Below are 16,958 nucleotides of genomic sequence, written 5' to 3' on the forward strand. Positions count from 1 at the left end.
GGAGTCCTGACTCCTCACCATTCCCTCCAGCACCTTCCAGCTCATCCATGCATCCCCAAGGTGCTTTGCCAATGAGCCCTGGAGGGTGCTGCACGGATGGTCCCTGTTCCCGGTTGCTGGGGAGGGAGGCCTTGCTTGTGGCCTGGCGTGGGTTCAAGAGCCAGCCTCTCCGAGGGAGCCCCACCCTGCCACGCTCTGCATGCAGGACCAGGACAGGCCTGGGGGATGCTCCCTCATCCCCAGCCCAGCCGGAGGACGTCAGAGGAACGCGGCTGCTTTAGCCGAACCCTCTGGCCTTGGAAAACCCTGGGCTGGCGATTCACAGCTGGGAGGGGGAGGAGGGCAGGGCACGTAACACACCGACACCCCCTCACCCACCCGGCGGCTCTGGGACCAGGAAGGCGCCCAGCTGCGGCTGGGAGCCCCGGAGGCTGGGTGGCTGCCATGGAGGGGTGAAGGCCGAGGGAGGAGAGGAATCATTTAGGAGGGGTCTGGAGGGGATGGATAATTAGAACCCAGGATGAAATAAACGAGCAGAGACAGGCCCCCAACCACCCCCCTTATCACTCCGCGGCTTGAGGCAGTTTCTTTGCTCCAGCCCGGCTCTCGGGACCAATGTCCAGCTGGAGAGACCCGGGACACCAGGAGTTGCACTGGCGCTGGGGGCAGAAGAAGCTATGACCCCAACCGCTCCCGCGGCTGGCTCCGGGGCCCCTGCGTGCAGCTCTGAGTGGCTGCGGTTGGGCCACGTAACCCAAAGCTCCTGCCATCGGGCGTGACGGGGCTGGGGGCAGCCCACAAAGTGCTGCCCTCAGCAGCATTTTCCACCCAGTCGGCACTCAGAGCCATCCCCCCTCCTCCGGAGCCAAAGCCACAAGCCATCCCAGTAGGCCAGCGCAGGGATGACACACCAGCCGGGAGGAGCGCTAGCCAGAGAGGCGGGGGCTGCGGTGGCTCCTTTTCCATCCCTCTTCTCCCACTCCTGGCCTATGCACCCCAGTCCTGCTCCAGGGGGCAGGCCTGGCTCGGGTCCCCCTGCGGCACTGCGGTGGCCACAGCTCCTTGCCGCTTATCCTCAGGTTGGTGGAAAGCAGCCAGTGGAAACCACAAGGCCTGAGAGCCAGCACTCAGCTCACAGATCCCCACCCTCAGGAGCAGGGGAGGGGAAGGCCCTGTTAGGAGCTGGGATGCTTCGCGTCCTGGAGGTGCCTCCGTCCCTCCCAAGCAATTCCCCAGGGACACTGATCTGCACCCCCAAAAAAGCTCTTCCGTGCACTTTGGCCAGATCTAGATGAGGAAATTCACTGGGCAGAACCACGTCGCTCAGGGGTGTGGCTTCAACCCACCTCACCCTTAGTGTCAATGGGAGAATTCAGCCATTCACTGACCCGCCGGCCCTCGGGGAGGTGGGGTAACTGCACCCACAGGAGCAGGTGGGCATCGTCTTCACCAAAGCGCTGCAGCGGCTTTTTAAGGCTGGGCGAGCCCTTCGAGAGACTGAGCAGTGAAAGGGCAGGAGTAGGGGGTGCAGAGTTTGAGGGGCATCAGCAGAGCTGTCTGGGGAGGGCCGGGTTTGAGATTGAGATTGCGGGGCACCCGCAGAGCTGGGATGGGGGGTGAAGGCAGGGCCCTAATAGAAAGGGGGCTGCAAATTGGGATTGAGTGACACTGGCAGAGCTGGACGGGGGAATCCAGGGCCCTAAAAGAAGGCGGCTGCTAGTTGGGATTAAGGGCTAGCAGCAGGTTTAGTGCCGGCTCCGGCCTGTGGCTGGGGCTGTGAGTTCTTGACTTTCCTAAGCACTAAAAATACCACTAAGAAAAGAGGGGGAGGAGAGCTAGACTCGGTGGCAGGGAGCCAGCAGCCCTGCAGCTCATGCCCTGCCAGCACCTGTCCCCGCAGCCCCAGGGCTGATGCAGTGACAGGTGACTTTCAGGCATTTAAAGGAGCAGCGCGCTGACGCGAGTGGCAAACACCCTGCGGCCCCAGGACTGCTGACACCGCCGGCTGCATCCAGGGCCTCGGCCAATCAGATATGGGCAGCTGTGCTCTGAACAGCTCTCGCGGGGGGGGCTGCTCACTGCCCAGATGCAGGATCAGAGGGGTCTGTTCCCTGAGTGTGCCCCGAGCGCCCCTTGTCACGTGGCAGGGATCGGACCCCACTGGGGCTATGGGCACTGGGGCTGAGCTATGGGGTGGTCCTTATGGGGCAAACCCTATGGGGCAGAGCCTGAGCCAGGGATGGTCCCTATGGGGCTGAGTTATGGGGTGGTACCAGCCACGGGACAGCCCAATGGGGCTGAGACAGCTATGGGGCAATCCCTATGGGGCTAGGGGATGAGCCATAAGGCGGTCCTGATAGGACTCAGGCAACACTGGGGGGTCTCTCTGGGGTTGAGCTGGGAGTTGGTTTCTATGGGGCTGAGCAATGGCGTTGCCCTTGCTTCTTGGGGACGGCCATGCTACCCAGGCTCATCCCTGGGCCAGTCCCGGGGACGGCTCAGCGCTTCTGGACCCTCCATTCCGAGAGCCAGGCCTGCTTTTCCTCCCTGCCCGGGTGCGGGAGGGCAGCGCACGCAAGGGATCCCCGACCCGACGGCACGAGTCAACGGGATAACCCGGACTGGATTTGCTGCACAGTGGAATGGAGTCAAGTCTGGACAGCCCCTGCCAGGAACCTGCACAAGTGGGGCGCTTCTCTGGCCTCCTTGGGGGCTGCGTCTGCGGTCCGCTCCGTCCTCCCTTTCCTTTATCCGTAACCCCCGCGGCACAGCGCGGGAGGGAGGCATTTGCTCCCCCCCCAGCAACCCCCCCATGATAGCCGCCCTCACTGGGAGACAGCCTGAAAATGGCATTGATCAATACCAGGGTGTGTCTGGGGACAGGCTGATCGACTGATGCATTCGCTGGCATCCCAGATGCACATCGGTGCAGGCACGGGCAGCCCCACCGTCCCCTCTCTTACGCATGGACTCTCTGCATCCCAGGGTGCCGGCCTAGGAGCAGGAATTTTGCCTCCACCTGCCTACCCTGGTATCCCCAGCGGCTGCCCTCCGCTCCTTCCCAGAGGTGGCTGCATTTCAGCGGCTCCGTTTCTCCTCCGCTCCGGCTGCAGCTGCCCAGGGTTTGCCTGCCACCCGCCCCCTTGGTGCCAGCTCAAGACAGAAAATTCATTCATCCATCCAGGCATGCATGGGAGGCCTGGCTCATTCATTCACTGCTGGGCGAAGGAGGCTGGTTGCCGTGGTAACCGCTCCCGCTCCCGCTGTGCTGCTGGCAGCCCTGGGCGCACGAGGCAGTGACAAAGGCTGGTCCTGGTGCCTCTCCGCCCCTGTCCTGCCCGCTTGGCCGCGCTCACCCCTCCTGGTCGCTGCTGGGTCACAGGGCAAGGGCGACCTGGGGATTGGGGGCCTTGGGACCAGCATGGCCCTGTCTCTGTCCCTGGGAGGGGCTGTCTCCGCACACACATGCACCCCGTTCCCCTCCCCAGAGGGCCCTGTGCACCCAGGTAGCTTCCAGAGTCCATGAGTGTGGGCTCGGAGTGCACAGATAGGCACAGTCAGACCTGCCCTCCCCCATCGTCCCTGCCAGCTCCCCCCCCCACCCTTAGCAAGCTGCAATGTGTAAATGGGTCTGGGGGCAGGCAGATCACCAGGACACAGCAGCACACACAGGGCCGAGGGAAGGCACCACCTTCCTGCCCCGAAGGTCATGCACGGCAGCAGGGCATGCTGGGGGCGGGCCTTTGGGTGGACTATAGCCATGAGAACCCCATGCTTTTCCAGGGATGGTGACCGGAGTTGGGCTGGAGCCCTTCCAGTGTCAAGAGCAGGGCTCGGTCCCATCTCCACTGCAAAGCCGGGCATTACGCCCACGTGGCAAGCACGTTACCCGACACAGGTGGACTGGCAGTGTTGACAGGACCATGGGCAGCCAGGCTCCATTGTGTGCTTAACGTGCGTGGCTGCATGTGTGTTCCTGTGTGCAAGAACATATGTCTGTTTGCATGCAGGGGTGCTGGAACAATGTGCATAGTGGGGGTGCTGAGAGCCATTAAGCCAAATTGTAAACCCGGTATATGAGGGAGACCACTTCAAGCCAGGGGGTGCTGCAGCACCTCCCGTTCCAGCACCTATGTTTGCATGTGTGTCATGTTTGAATGCCCATGCATCTTTTTTGTGTGTGCGCGCACACGCATGTTTAATGTATGCGGGCGTGGTTCATCTATCCAGAGCTGTGCTTTGCATGTGACTGCATATTCCATTGATGCCCAGCCATGTCTCCTATGTGCATACACAGGTATGTTGCCTAGAGGGGTGCATGTGTTCTGTGTGTTTCACACGTGCGTGCATGTCTGCGTACCTTGGTGCTCCTTATGGATCCCGCTGTGTGCGTATGTCCATGCATGTGCTGGCCACATCCATGGGAGGGTGCGTGTTGCTGGTGGGGAGGGGCAGGGAGCTCTGGGAGGCAGCGCCCTGTCCTGTGCTCCAGCCGCGCTGGGTGGGGTTCCTTTCTTGTTTATCCAACAATTCAGCAGGCTGGGGCCAGGCTGGGAGCTGCCCAGCTGGGACCAAGGGGCTGGTTGTATGGTTCCTGCCTGCAGACTCAGCAGATAATGAGCTCAGGCCGCCCCAAGTCAGGGAGGGGAGGCTGCCTGGGACAGCGAGGACGGCCGGGGAGCCGGTGGCAGTGGAGGGGCCAGTGCCGTCATTCACCTCGGCCCCCGGTGACTGTGCCCGCCCCCTTGCCCAGGGCTGCCGGCGCTGAATTCAGTCGCTTGTCAGGCCAAACCTCAGCCAGATGGTTTCGATTATAGGCCAGGCTGGGCAGGGCCGTTTTAACTCTTTCCCCGCTCGGGTTCAACAGCTGGGCATGAGAGCAGAGGCCAGCCGTGTGGGGAGCTCTAGGGCAGAGCCAGGCAGGCTGGCCTGGCTAAATGCCATCCATGGGGCCGGGTCGGAGGCTAGGGCCAGTGAATAGTCCTGTCCCGGGCTGGGGTAAAGGCATCGCAAGCCTCGATAGGGACTGAGATCACAGTTGGCAAGGAGGTTCTGACCTGTGTGAGCTCACAGGAGCCTGAAAAAGCGTGCACAAGTGTGGGATAGAGTGCACCTGCTGTGAGCACAGGTGTGTACGCCCGTGTGGTGTGTGTTTGCGTAGGTAAGCCCGTGAGTTTGCATGTGAGCATCAAACGGGAGTGTCTGCGTGGCTGTGGGTATATATGGATAGTCCAAATCCTGTATTCCTGCCAGTCATGCACATGTGGGTGCATATCTCGGTGTAGATGGGGTAGTCCATGCATGAGCCAAATTCTGCCTTCCCCAGCCTGCACACGACTCCCATTAACCCCAGGGGCCCCAGAGTCTTGCCAGCTGCATATGAGGCTCTCTGAAGTGGGGAAGACAGTGTCTGGAGGCATCGGGAAGGCCTTGAGCCCCCGAGTGTCCATGTGGTTTGCAGTGTGGGTGTGAGCAGAAGCTGGGAGTGGTCGTGAGTCGGGTGTGGGGCTGGGCAGAGCCCTACACTCCGCAACATGACTGCTCCAGCCCCCAGATGGCTGCTCCCCCCAACCCCCAGAACGCAGGGCGAGGCTCAACGAGTGGGTATGTCTGGGGCCTGGACTCAAGTGCCACCTCTTTGGGTTGATGAGACATTTGCCTCCAGGAGCCCCTTAGGCAGCTGTCACTCAGCTGGGCAACAGCGTCTCACCGGAGCAGGTTCTCCTGGGCACCCCGACCCCATCCTGCTCGGCAACCGGCGCTTGGCAGGATGGGGCCAGGCGTTCAACGTGAATGGGTGGATGTGTCTGTACATGGTAAGTGCCAAGGAGCGAACCTGGTTTAGGGTGTGTGGGCATGTGTGTGTGTGTGTGTGTGCACATGGTGCTGATCACGGATAGACCATGTCTAACCATCACGTCCCATCCCAATGGATCCCACGTACTGTTTGGTACCACTGCATCCACCCCCTGAAATGCGGCTACCTCTGGGGTGGGACGCAGCCGCTGTTTAACAGCTGCACCGTGAAGCTATGCCATTAGGAAGTAGGATCCTGTATCCCTCTATAATCACTAGCGAGAATTGAGAGAGGCAGTAACCTGCCATGTGACCTGGGCAGCAGTGGCTAACCTCAGGAATACAGACTAACACCTTCTCCACAAAACCTTCCTGAGTAAAGCAGGCACTGGTGCACACGCCTGTTTCTGTGCATGTGATAACTTGCATGTGTGTACTCACATGTGTGCATGCTATTTATGCACTCAAGCGTGCAGCCATGTGTATGTGTCTGCACATGCTCGTGTGTGCTCCCGGGGGCGGTGTCCATGCATGCACTCACACGCATGTGTGTGTTGTCATGTGTGCGTGTCACAAGGTTGCCCTCACATGTACCAGCCTGCGCGTCGCCTTCCCTGGGGCTTCTCAGCATGGCTGGCTCCTGCGTCTCTCCGGCGCTGGGCCATGACTCATGGGCTAGCAGAGGAAGCGATGACTCAGTCCTGGATTCCTGCCTCCCCCTACCTGCCACCCAGCCCCTCTCTGCGCATCAGCCCCTCAGGAGCTGAACATTACTCAGCCACATGGAGGCTGCGGGCCCTGAGCTCCGGGTAGCAATGTGCATCCAGCCAGGAACTGCTGCAGCGTCTGCCAGGCGAGAATCCCACCAGGACAGGCCCAGACCCCTTCCTGTTTTGGGGCAGGAGCCCCATGGCCTGGGGTTAGCACTGGGGGGTACGTCCCCATTCACAACTGTGGGCTTAGGGAGGGTGCCATCCCCCTTTCCCTGTGCCTGCAGAGCTGGCCTGGCCGATGTGGAGCGCAGCACGGGATGGGATGGATCAGGAACCAAACTGGCAGGTTGGGAGCCGTGGGGCGTTATCATTGTCAGCTAGCCCCCGTGCCACGCTGCCTCTCGCCTGGCTGCTGAGCCAGGCGCACGTGAGGCTCCGAGCCCCTCGTCGCGCCGGGTACTGCCGGTGGCACAGTGCATACACAATGACTCACCACAGCCAGGGCTCCGGGGTCACCCTCTCTCGCTGTGGGTTATGTGTTTGGGGCGGACCCAGAGTGCGTTTGTTTCCTGGAAACTCGCTGAGCCATGGGAACTCTGCCACTGTCAGAGGGGCAGGGCGCTGTGCCCTCTGCCCAAGCCCCAGGCACCCTGGCTGCCCGCTGCAGGGTTTTCACATCCTACTCGTTAGCCAGATCCAGACAAAGGGCATTTCCAGAACCAGGAGACAGACCCTGCCACGCGGCACTGAGCCAGATTAAATATTTATAGTAGGGTCATGCCAATCCGGCTCAGGCCCCATTGTGCTGGGGGTTGTGCATGCATGTGTGCGCGCGCGCACACACACAGTCCCAGCCCCAGACAGTGCAGAATGTAAGCAATGTTTTGGGTGGAGAAGTCATTTCATTAGCACTCAGGACACCTGGGTCCTCTGGCCCAGCTCTGAAACTTTCTATGAATTTCCTCCCTTTCCCCCCGTACCTCAGTTTCCCCATCTGTCTGATGGAAGGTAATGCGTGAAACGACCAGTTGGGGCCTGGCGGCACCCAGGCGATAGCTAGTTCTATTAGTACCATCAGCGCCCCCAAAAGGTGAGCGTGCCTTTGACAGGTTAACCCTTTCACTGCCTCTTGACTACGACTATGCTCACGCAGTGCTTTCCAGAGGTTTGCCTGCTTAAACTCCCAAGGCAGGAGGAGGCCCAGGTGCTGTGGGGGTGTCTCAGAAGGCATGTCACAGCCTGCGTCTCTCAGCGCACTTTGCAAAGAAGCAATTCCTCCATCCTCCCCAGGGAGGGACAGACACAAGAATCGTTCTCCCTGCCGCGGGAATGCAGCCACCTCCGGATTGGGACGCAGCAGCTGTTTAACTCCACCTGCCGCCGGAATGCAGCAGCTGTTTATACAGAAATCACTCCACCTGCCCCTGGAATGCAGCCACCTCTGGGGTGGGAGGTGGGAGGCAGCAGCTGTTTAACACACACCCCGCAGCAATGCCATGCAATGGTTTTAGGAAAGTAGTCAAGAAAAACACCGCATCCAGTTGAAAGTGCAAGGGGGATTTTAGGCAAAGGCGGGTACCAGGGTTGGAATCTGCTCAGTGCACGCTCCCCCCCCCCCCCCCGGAAAGTGCCAAGGGGTCATGGGAGACTGGAACCCGAGCTCGCTGTCACACCTCACCTAGAAAGGGCCGCCTCCCCCAGCGCTGTGACTCGGAGCCCTGCCCTGGGATGCTGACTCAGAGAGAGAAGGACACCTGCTGAAGCCCCCAGCACCACTCCCTGCAGCAAGAGGTGGTCTCTCCCGGCTCAGTGCGGAGCAGGTCCGCACCTGCTCGCTTTGAATCAGCCAGGTGCACACGCCTGAATGACGCACGCCAAGGGCAGCGGGGGTTCAGCAAACAGCCAGCTCTCGCCCCGCAGCTCCGACTTCCCCGAACTCAGCCCTGCCACCGCCGCTGGCCAGCAGCTGCTCCGTGCAGCTCGCCGAGGTGTTGCTGATGTTTTGAAGAACTGGAGGCTAGTCTGACTCAGCACGGTGGCCACCGTTCCCAGGCCCTGCTTGCCAGAGTCACTTTCACAATGACTGGGACAGTCACGGCGGCCCTCTTCCTGCCACTTCTTTCTGCTGCTTTTGCTCTTTCTGCCTGTGTGACCCTGCGCTCGCTCGGGCACCATCCCCTCCCGCACAGTCCCCAGCTTCACCCTGGGACCTGGGGAGGGAAACACCAGCCTGCAGTCGCCCCAGGCTGAGAGCAGGGCCCCCTTGTGCCATGGCTGCAGACACACGCTGGGAGGCAACCTCTGTCCCTGGGAGCTCGCAGGCGAAATGGACAAGACAAAAGAAGCATTGTGATCTCTGGTTGACAGCAGGGGGCGAGGAGGAAAGGAAAGAGTCAGTGACCGGCCCAGGGTTGCACAGTCAGGCTGTGGCAGGGCTGGGACTCAAACCCAACTCTCCTGAGTCCCGGCCCAGTGCCTTATCCATACCGCCTGTGTTTCCTACGCGAGTGAGCAAGGCGCAGGAGCCTGAGGTTAAGTCTACACTGCATACTACGCCCGGGCTCTGACTCAGGGGTGAGGCCAAGCCCCCTCTCGTCCACACACAAATCAATCTGACTGGGGTCAGCAAGCCTGCTGCGGCGTGGGTGTGGATCAGAGCCCGAGTCCCACAGAGAGTCAGGGCCAAGCCCTGTTGAGGCTGCAGCTCGAGCCGGGGACTGGGGTCAGAAGGGCTGCGCGGTGCAGTGTGGACGCGTTAGCGCGGCTCTGAGACCCTGGTCCAGCCACTGCCAGCCCAGGTTTACTATGCAGTGTGGACGTCCCCTGAGGGCTTCAAGTTCCCCCCGCCAGGTCTCCAAGCCTGCAGGCCGACGGCTCCCATCCCCTGGTCAGCAAAACCCACCTGATCAGTTTGCCGTAGCCAAGGGCAGCATGGCCCAGTGGTGACTTCCCAACTCTGTCACCGACTCCCTGTGTGAGCAGGGACTAGTCGTGTCCCCTGCTGCCCTTTGTCCATCTTCTCTGTCTGGGACGCTCTGTGTGTCTGTGCAGCACCCGGGCAATGGGCCCTGATCCAGCGTGGGCCCTATGGGGACCTACTGAAGTTCAGGGGACCCGAACCCTCAGCAGGTTACATGGGCACCACTCCCATGGACGGCTGCTGCTGCATTGCCCTGCTGCACTCTGCCAGCTGCTCCAGCCCCGAGCCTGAGGCCCGCTCCCCGGCTGGCACAGACGCAGGTTAGATTTGGTGCTCTCCGGCCTGGCCCAGCCCCTGGAGCTGCCCCCGGGAGTGGGGCGAAGCGGGCGCCGGGGATTGGAGGACGATTTCAGCCCAAAGGAACAAGGGAGTGATCGTGCTCCACGTGCACACCCAGAGCTCGACCTGGCCCGCAGGCCCCCTGCTATTCCATGCCCGGGGGCCCCCATCTCTGAGTGATGCTGCCCCTCGGCCCCAACCTTCAGCACCTCCCCCCGAAACTCTCCTGCAAAGGTGAGCTGAGCAGCGGGTTCCCTGGCTGGGAGAACAGGGGGAGCGTTGATGACAAGCCGCTGTGAGCAGCAGGGGCTGGTTTGAGACCTGCAGGGTGAGTCACCGCACACTCAGGTTGGGGGGTGGGGGGGATCCAAGAATGAGTCATCTGTACAATAAACAAACATTTGATCTCATCGGGAGCTCCATCTCCTGCCCTCCCCCCCCCCCCCAGGGGAACTGACGCGTTAGCCAGAGAGGAGTGAACGCTCTGCACATACGTGTGAAGCTGGAAACACACGTGTGTGCATAAAGAGATGCATTCACATGCATGTGTACATGGAGACGCACATGCATGAACACGGGTACAGAGACACGCATGCACACAAAGATGTGTGCACAGTCACAGACATACATTATTCCTATAATATAATCATCATCATCATGTTTATTACGGAAGGGCTAAGGACCAACCCAGAACAGGGCCCTGACGCGCTAGGAGCTGGACAAACACAAAATAGCAGAGAGTCTCTGCCCCAAAGAGTTTCCAGCCCAGACAGACACCGGGTGGGGAAGAGGTAGAACGCACCAGCCCAACGAACCATGTGATGGCAGCAAATGGCACCTTAGTGCCACAGTTTTTTGGAGGGGATGGGGAGGGGGCGCGGGGAAGAAGGCCAGGGTGGAGTGACGCCGAGGTGAAGCAACTGAGGGCTGGGGAGGGAGAGGGTTGGAGCACACAGCCAACCATGCAGGGCAGAGAAACTCCAGGCAAAACTGCTGAGAGTTCTTTGCATGGCCAGAGGTCCTAGCTTTGGCAGGCCAGGGGTCTGCCTTACTCAGGTCTGCTGTGTCTGGGGGGCTGCTGGGACGAGGGGTGGCCTAGCTGGACCCCAATGTACCCCCTCCTCCCTAGTGCGGCACTGCCTGGTTTGGCTCTTTCTGCCAAACCAGGGAGACATCCGTGCATGCACACACATGAACAGGGGCACACGCACGTACAAGGAGACACACCAGCACTCAGGCACGCACGTCACCCACGTGTACACAGAAACACCCACCTAGCTGCAGACACCCGCAATCCCAGAGAACTAGCAGGGCCTCACCTATGCCTTAGAACGACGGCTGCAGGCAGAGACCCCCAGTGCGAGCTAATCTATTCGGCTGCCGGCTTCAGACCATTGCCAGCCAGGACCCCCCAAAGGGACAGACACGTTCTCCCACAATGCACTGCAAAAGCACCCCTACGGCGGCGGCCGCTGGGGGGATGTGTCCCCAGAAGTCTTAGCGCCACCCGCGAGCGAGTAGAGCACCAGGGTGTTGCAACACCCCACCCAGCCCCAATGCCCCCCCCCCGCATGACTGCAGCCCCTCGTAGAGGCAAGAGGGTGGGTCCCTCCAGCCCATCCGGAGCAGATGCACCCTTACTGGCCACGACCCCAACCTGGCTGGGCACTGCTGGCATCTGACTCTCAGCGCCGCCCCGCCGTGATAGATGGAACCACAAAGTGCCTGCGGTGATTCCCCTCTCCACGCTCGGCTCGCTCCTGCCCTGCCGGTTGCACTGGTTGGACCCTGCAGCCCAAATCCCAGGGCCCTGCACCTCCCTGGACACTGATCAAATGGAGAATACTGCCCCCCCGCCCCCCGCCCCGGGAAGCCCTACTTCAGGGGGCTGAGTTGCAGCTGCGCCGACTTGCAAACACGTTCCCTCGCTACACCCCCCCCTCCCCCCGGGGTCCCTGCACCCTCGTCCCGCTGGGCAGGTACCGGGCCATCACGTCACACACCCGGGCAGCTGGCCATGCACACAACTGGCCAGCCCCGCGGGGAGAAAATGCACTGTGGGCACCGCAACACGGATGTGAACACATGTGACACCTGTCCCTGTTCTGTGCAGCCTGCATCCCCCGCACGCACGACGCTAGGGACATGCCCGCCCGGGCGCCGAGCATCATTCTGAACCCACTCGCACACTGAAGGGATGAAAGCTTGACTCATCCCGGGCCCTGCTGCGGAGAGGCTGAACCGAGTTGTGCATGCGTATGGCACAGCGGGTGCGGGAGGCGTGGAGAGGGGCTCCAGGCCTGGATGGGGTAGGGAAGGCCCTATCCCAGCTGCGGAAATGCCAAGCTCAGTGCACAGGGTTGCGGGGCTCTGAGTACAGGGTGTTGACACCCCTGGAGCAGGGGGAACCCCTGGATTTTCCCCCACAGCCAGTGGTGCAAGCAGAAAGCTGCCCCCAGACACAGCCCCACAGCTGGAGGGCACACGGCTGGGAGAACAGCCCGCAGCCGTCCTGCTCCCAGGGGCCACTCGTCGGGGAGGGGCTGGGTGGAGAGACCTGTTCATTGGGCCCAGGATGTTCCCCCCATGCAGAGGGGTGAAACCCAGCGACTTCGACAGGGAGCTCCCAGGGGCAGGGAGGGACCATCTGTGTGCTGCATTTGTGCAGCGCCTGGCGCGGCCTGACAGGGGCTCCTAGGTGGTGCCGCCATACAGACAACAGGGGCTCCCATGTAGACCTACCCAGCGAGCTGCCATCTAGCTAGCGTGGGTACAGACTCCTCCCTCCCGGGCCTCCCCGGACCCTGGTCCTTGCTCTGGCAGCTAGCTTGCACTGACGTCCTCCCGGCTGTCAAAGTCCACTAGATCAAAGCTAGTTTGAGTACGTCTACACGGGCTGCAAACACCCCTCCCACGGCAGTGTAGATGTATCCAGAGAAGGGAAAGGCCCTGTATCCCATTCCCTGCCCCGCTGAGCCAGCCAGTTCCCCTGCCCTGGGGCCTGAGCGGAGCCAGCACCCCCTAGAGGAGGTGGCGAGGAGAAGAGCCCCCTTCTCCCCAAAAAAGGCCAGGGCGTTACAGCGAGGGAGGGCAGCGGGGTGCAGGCAGGGGCTGGTTGGGAGGCCAGCAGCTGCGTTTGGACTGAGGTGGCTGGGGGAGGTGGCCGTTTCCAAAGGAAGGGACGTGAGTGTTATTCCCTGGAGTCCAGCATTTTGCCCGGTCTGGTGGGTGAGCCCATCTGGGAGAAGACAGACCCCTGAGCCCGGAGCTAGGACCCACTCCCCTAATAGGGTGACCAGACAGCAAATGTGAAAAATCAGGACGGGGTGGGGGGTAATAGGAGCCTATATAAGAAAAAGACCCAACAATCGGGACTGTCCCTCTAAAATCGGGACATCTGGTCACCCTATAACCTGGCATTGCCAAGCAGCTCCACCTCCCTGCGCGGGTCGGGGGGGCGCTGGACTCTGAGCTGCCACCACCGGAAGAATGATTGGAGAATCTGCTCCAAGATTTTGCTTCAAACAAGAACAGCTGCAAACTCCACCTCTCCAGCTCAGCCCTGGGACACCCCCCCACCCCCCTCCCCAGTCGTTCCTTCCTGCAGGGGTAAAGGAACCGAATCCTGCCCATCCCTGGCTTTTTAACCTTGACAAGGAACAAAAGGAATCCTGCCTGTGGCCTTGGTCCATTACCAGATGGCAGTGGTAGAATTGTCAATAATCAGGCGGAAGAGGCAGGAGCGCTCAGGTAATATTTCTGTTCTGTATTTGGGAAAACGATCTCGTTCTATCACAACAAAGATGAAATACGTTCCCTTCCAACAGTAAGTCAGGAGGATGCTAAACACCAGCTGCTAAAGTTACACATTTCTAAATCAGCGGGTCCAGATCATTTGCATCTAAGAATTTTAAAAGAGCAGGCCGAGGAGCTCACCGCACCATAAGTCTTGGAACACTGGGGAAATTGCAGAGGACTGGGAGAAAGCTAACCTTGTGCCACTGTTTAAAAAGGGTCAATGGGACAACTGGGTAATGATAGACTTGACTTCGATCCCAAGCAACGACTGATAGTGGATTCAATTAATAAAGATTTTAAAAGGAGGCGAATACAATTAATACCAATCAACATGGGTTTATGGAAAATAGATCATGTCAAACTAACTTGATTGCTTTTTAAATAAGATTACAAGTCTGATTGATAAAGGTCAGGGCGTCAGCGTAATCGGCTTAGACTTCTGTAAGACATTTGAGTCCGTACTGCAAGACCTTTTGATTAAGAAACTACATAGTCAACAAGGTACACCTGAAAAGGCTTCAGAACTGGCACACGTTAACTGGATTAAAAACTGGCCAACTGATAGGTCTCAAAGTGTAATTCTAAACAGGGAATCATCGCCAAGCTGGTTTCAAGCAGGGTCCTGTAGGGATTGGTTCTTGGCTGTCTGGACACAGGCCGCTGAGCCGGCATTCGTGTGTGTTACTGAGCATGTGAGCGGCTGTGGGTGTCCCCACCCCTGGCCCAAGCCAAAATGCCAGAAATAGTTTGTGGCGATGCTGGGAAGAAGGGTCGGTCCTTTTTTCTTTTTTTTTTCAGTCTGTTTTGGTTTGTGGCTTGGCTGCAGTTCTGAGGGGTCACCGGATCCAAGTGACTGAGCTGGGTGTGTGCGTGGGACTGGGTGTGTGCGAAGGAGCGTGTGGTGTCTGAGTGTACAGCTTGGGAAGGCTGTAAAAGTGGCTAACGGGGAGCGGAGCATGGAACAGCCCTTCCGGGAGCCAGGCACCAGAGAGGCTGCTGGGAAAATCCCCAGCAACTCATGCAGTGCAGCCCAGGCCCTCTGAAGGGGTGCCCATCACCACGGCATCCAGGCAGCACCTACAGCATAGAGGACCACGTTGCTTCTGCCCAACAAAGGACTGGAATCCCCTCCCCCCTTTCCTGCCGCTTTCCCAGCGGGATCGACAGAGCGAGGAAAAAGGGGAAAGAACGAGGAAAACCTACCTGATCCTTCTGGGAAGGGAGGAGGGATCTGACCCAAACCCATTTGCTCCTTCCTGGTACTGAGGTTCCCTCGGATGGGGAGAGGAGAGTGGAGAACTATGGGAGAAGATGCAGGGAAGCCAGCCAGGCTAAGAAATCACATCTGTCTCTCCCTTTCTGCTAAAGAAAAACACACACTCCCCAAATGTCCATCCTCCTCTCCAGCGGGGTGGATCCAGATTCACTCCTGACCTTTCACGGCCGCTCAAACGCCGCCCATTTCAGACCATCCCTCCAATGGGCTGGCCTGACTGTCATTCACGGTGCTGTATCTCTGCCCTGGCGGCAGGTGGGGCATTGGCATGTCAAGACAGTCCCTGCCCCAAAGAGCTTCCAATCAAGGCATTTTACAGATGGGGAAACCGAGGCACAAAGCAGTGAAATGCCTTGCCCAAGGAGAGAGCCAGGAATAGACCCCCAATTGCCTGATGGCCCAGCCTGTTCTCGCCTGCCCCACCTTGGGAGAGTCCTTGATCAAACCCTGGATAATAGGGACACCGCTGCTGAGGTTTTCCCATAAACACCTGATAAGGACCCTTCCCACCTCTGCATTAGGAGTCAGTGGAGGTTAGCAGATAAGCACAGGGAGAGGGGCAAAGTCTTGCCCTGGATTCTGTTAAGCAACAGGGAACAGGCTGCATGGGAGGTGGGGGGTTAATGGCAGCGGCACTGGGGCATGCATTAGAAATGGCATTCTGTCATACATTTCTAGAGCAGAGGAGTATGGCTTAGCGGTTAGAGCAGGGAGCCAGGACTTCTGGGTTCTGTGCCCAGCTCTGGGAAGGAAGTGATGTCTAGTGATTAGAGCTGGGAGTCAGGTCTCCTGGGTTCTATTTGCAGCGCTGCCATCAAATGGCTGAGTGACCTTCGGTGAGTCATGTCTTTCCATGACTCAGTTTCCCCATCTGTCAAACAAGGACAATGACACTGAGCCACCTCACAGGGGGCTGGGAAGCTACATTGGTTAATATTGGTGAGGTGTTTTGAGATAGGCTGATAAGAGATGCCAGAGAAGGGGCAAGGGAGGGATGGTGGTTTTTTTGGGCGGGGGGGGGGAAATGTGGCCAGCAAGATGATGCTACAACAGTTGTGGGGCGGGGCGGGGAAGTCACTTAGGTTAATAAAATGATGTAGGATGTTTGTTACATTAGCACCTACAGTCTGAATAGACAAAGGGTAGGAGGGGAAACTGAGGCACAGAGAGGGGCAGGGTTATACAATCGGGAGTGGCAGAGCCAGAGAGAACCCAGGTCTCCCAGGGCAGTGCCCTATCTGTATGATGACATCCAATTTGGCTCCCACTGACACCTGTGAAGTGACTGGGACGGACTCAGGGCTTGGATCTCGGCCGCTCAGATTCCCCTGCCACTGAGCACGCAGCAGGCCAGAGGCGGGCGGATGCCCTGCCTGGAAGGGTTCACTCACCCATCAAACACCTGGGCTGGCCAGGGATGCTCTGACTCATCTGAGCAGCTGTCATCTCTCCAGGCAGTTTCCTTCCGGGGCCTTTAAATAGCAAGCGTTGCTGTGGGGAGAAATTGACTGTTAGAATAGCGAGCACCCTGCGAACCTGCGTCCCTCTTCCCATGCACGCCGCACCCCCCAAGTCCAGCTCTCCCCTGGCTGAGCTAAAGGAGCAGCTCCATTGACCGGTGGCGGTAGTAGGCTATTATCCCCTATGGGGTGCTTTTCCAAGCACACCCTTGCTCTCATGAGCCAGAGGCTGCTGGGAGACTCAGCCTGCTGCGGTAGAGGGAACCTGAGGGGTCAGAGATCCCCACACGCGCCAGGGCCCCTTTCGTGCAGCGAATGTGGGGCTCGGGCGGGCAAAGGGGAAGGAAGGAGGGTTCACGCCTTTTCAATGAAAGCACTGGTTGCTATAGAGATTGGGCAAACTGTTTGGGCTGAGTCATGGAAACGGTCCTGTTGTGTGCGTCTTCAGGAGGGGCACTCCAGCTGTGCCGGGGGAGGGGGAGCAGCAATCCAGCTGTGCCAGGGAGGGGGAAGGGAGAGCCGGAATTCAGCTGTGCCAGGCTGTGCCTGTTATTGACTCAGGGCTAGAAAGGGCCCCCCAGGAAGCTGCCCAGCCCAACAGGCTGAGCTCTTGGCATGTTGCAGCAAGCCCTCTTGGGCAATTTCCATCCCACTCC

This window comes from Chrysemys picta, chromosome 25 (genome assembly GCF_011386835.1).
Source record: "Chrysemys picta bellii isolate R12L10 chromosome 25, ASM1138683v2, whole genome shotgun sequence".
Lineage (NCBI taxonomy): Eukaryota > Metazoa > Chordata > Testudines > Emydidae > Chrysemys > Chrysemys picta.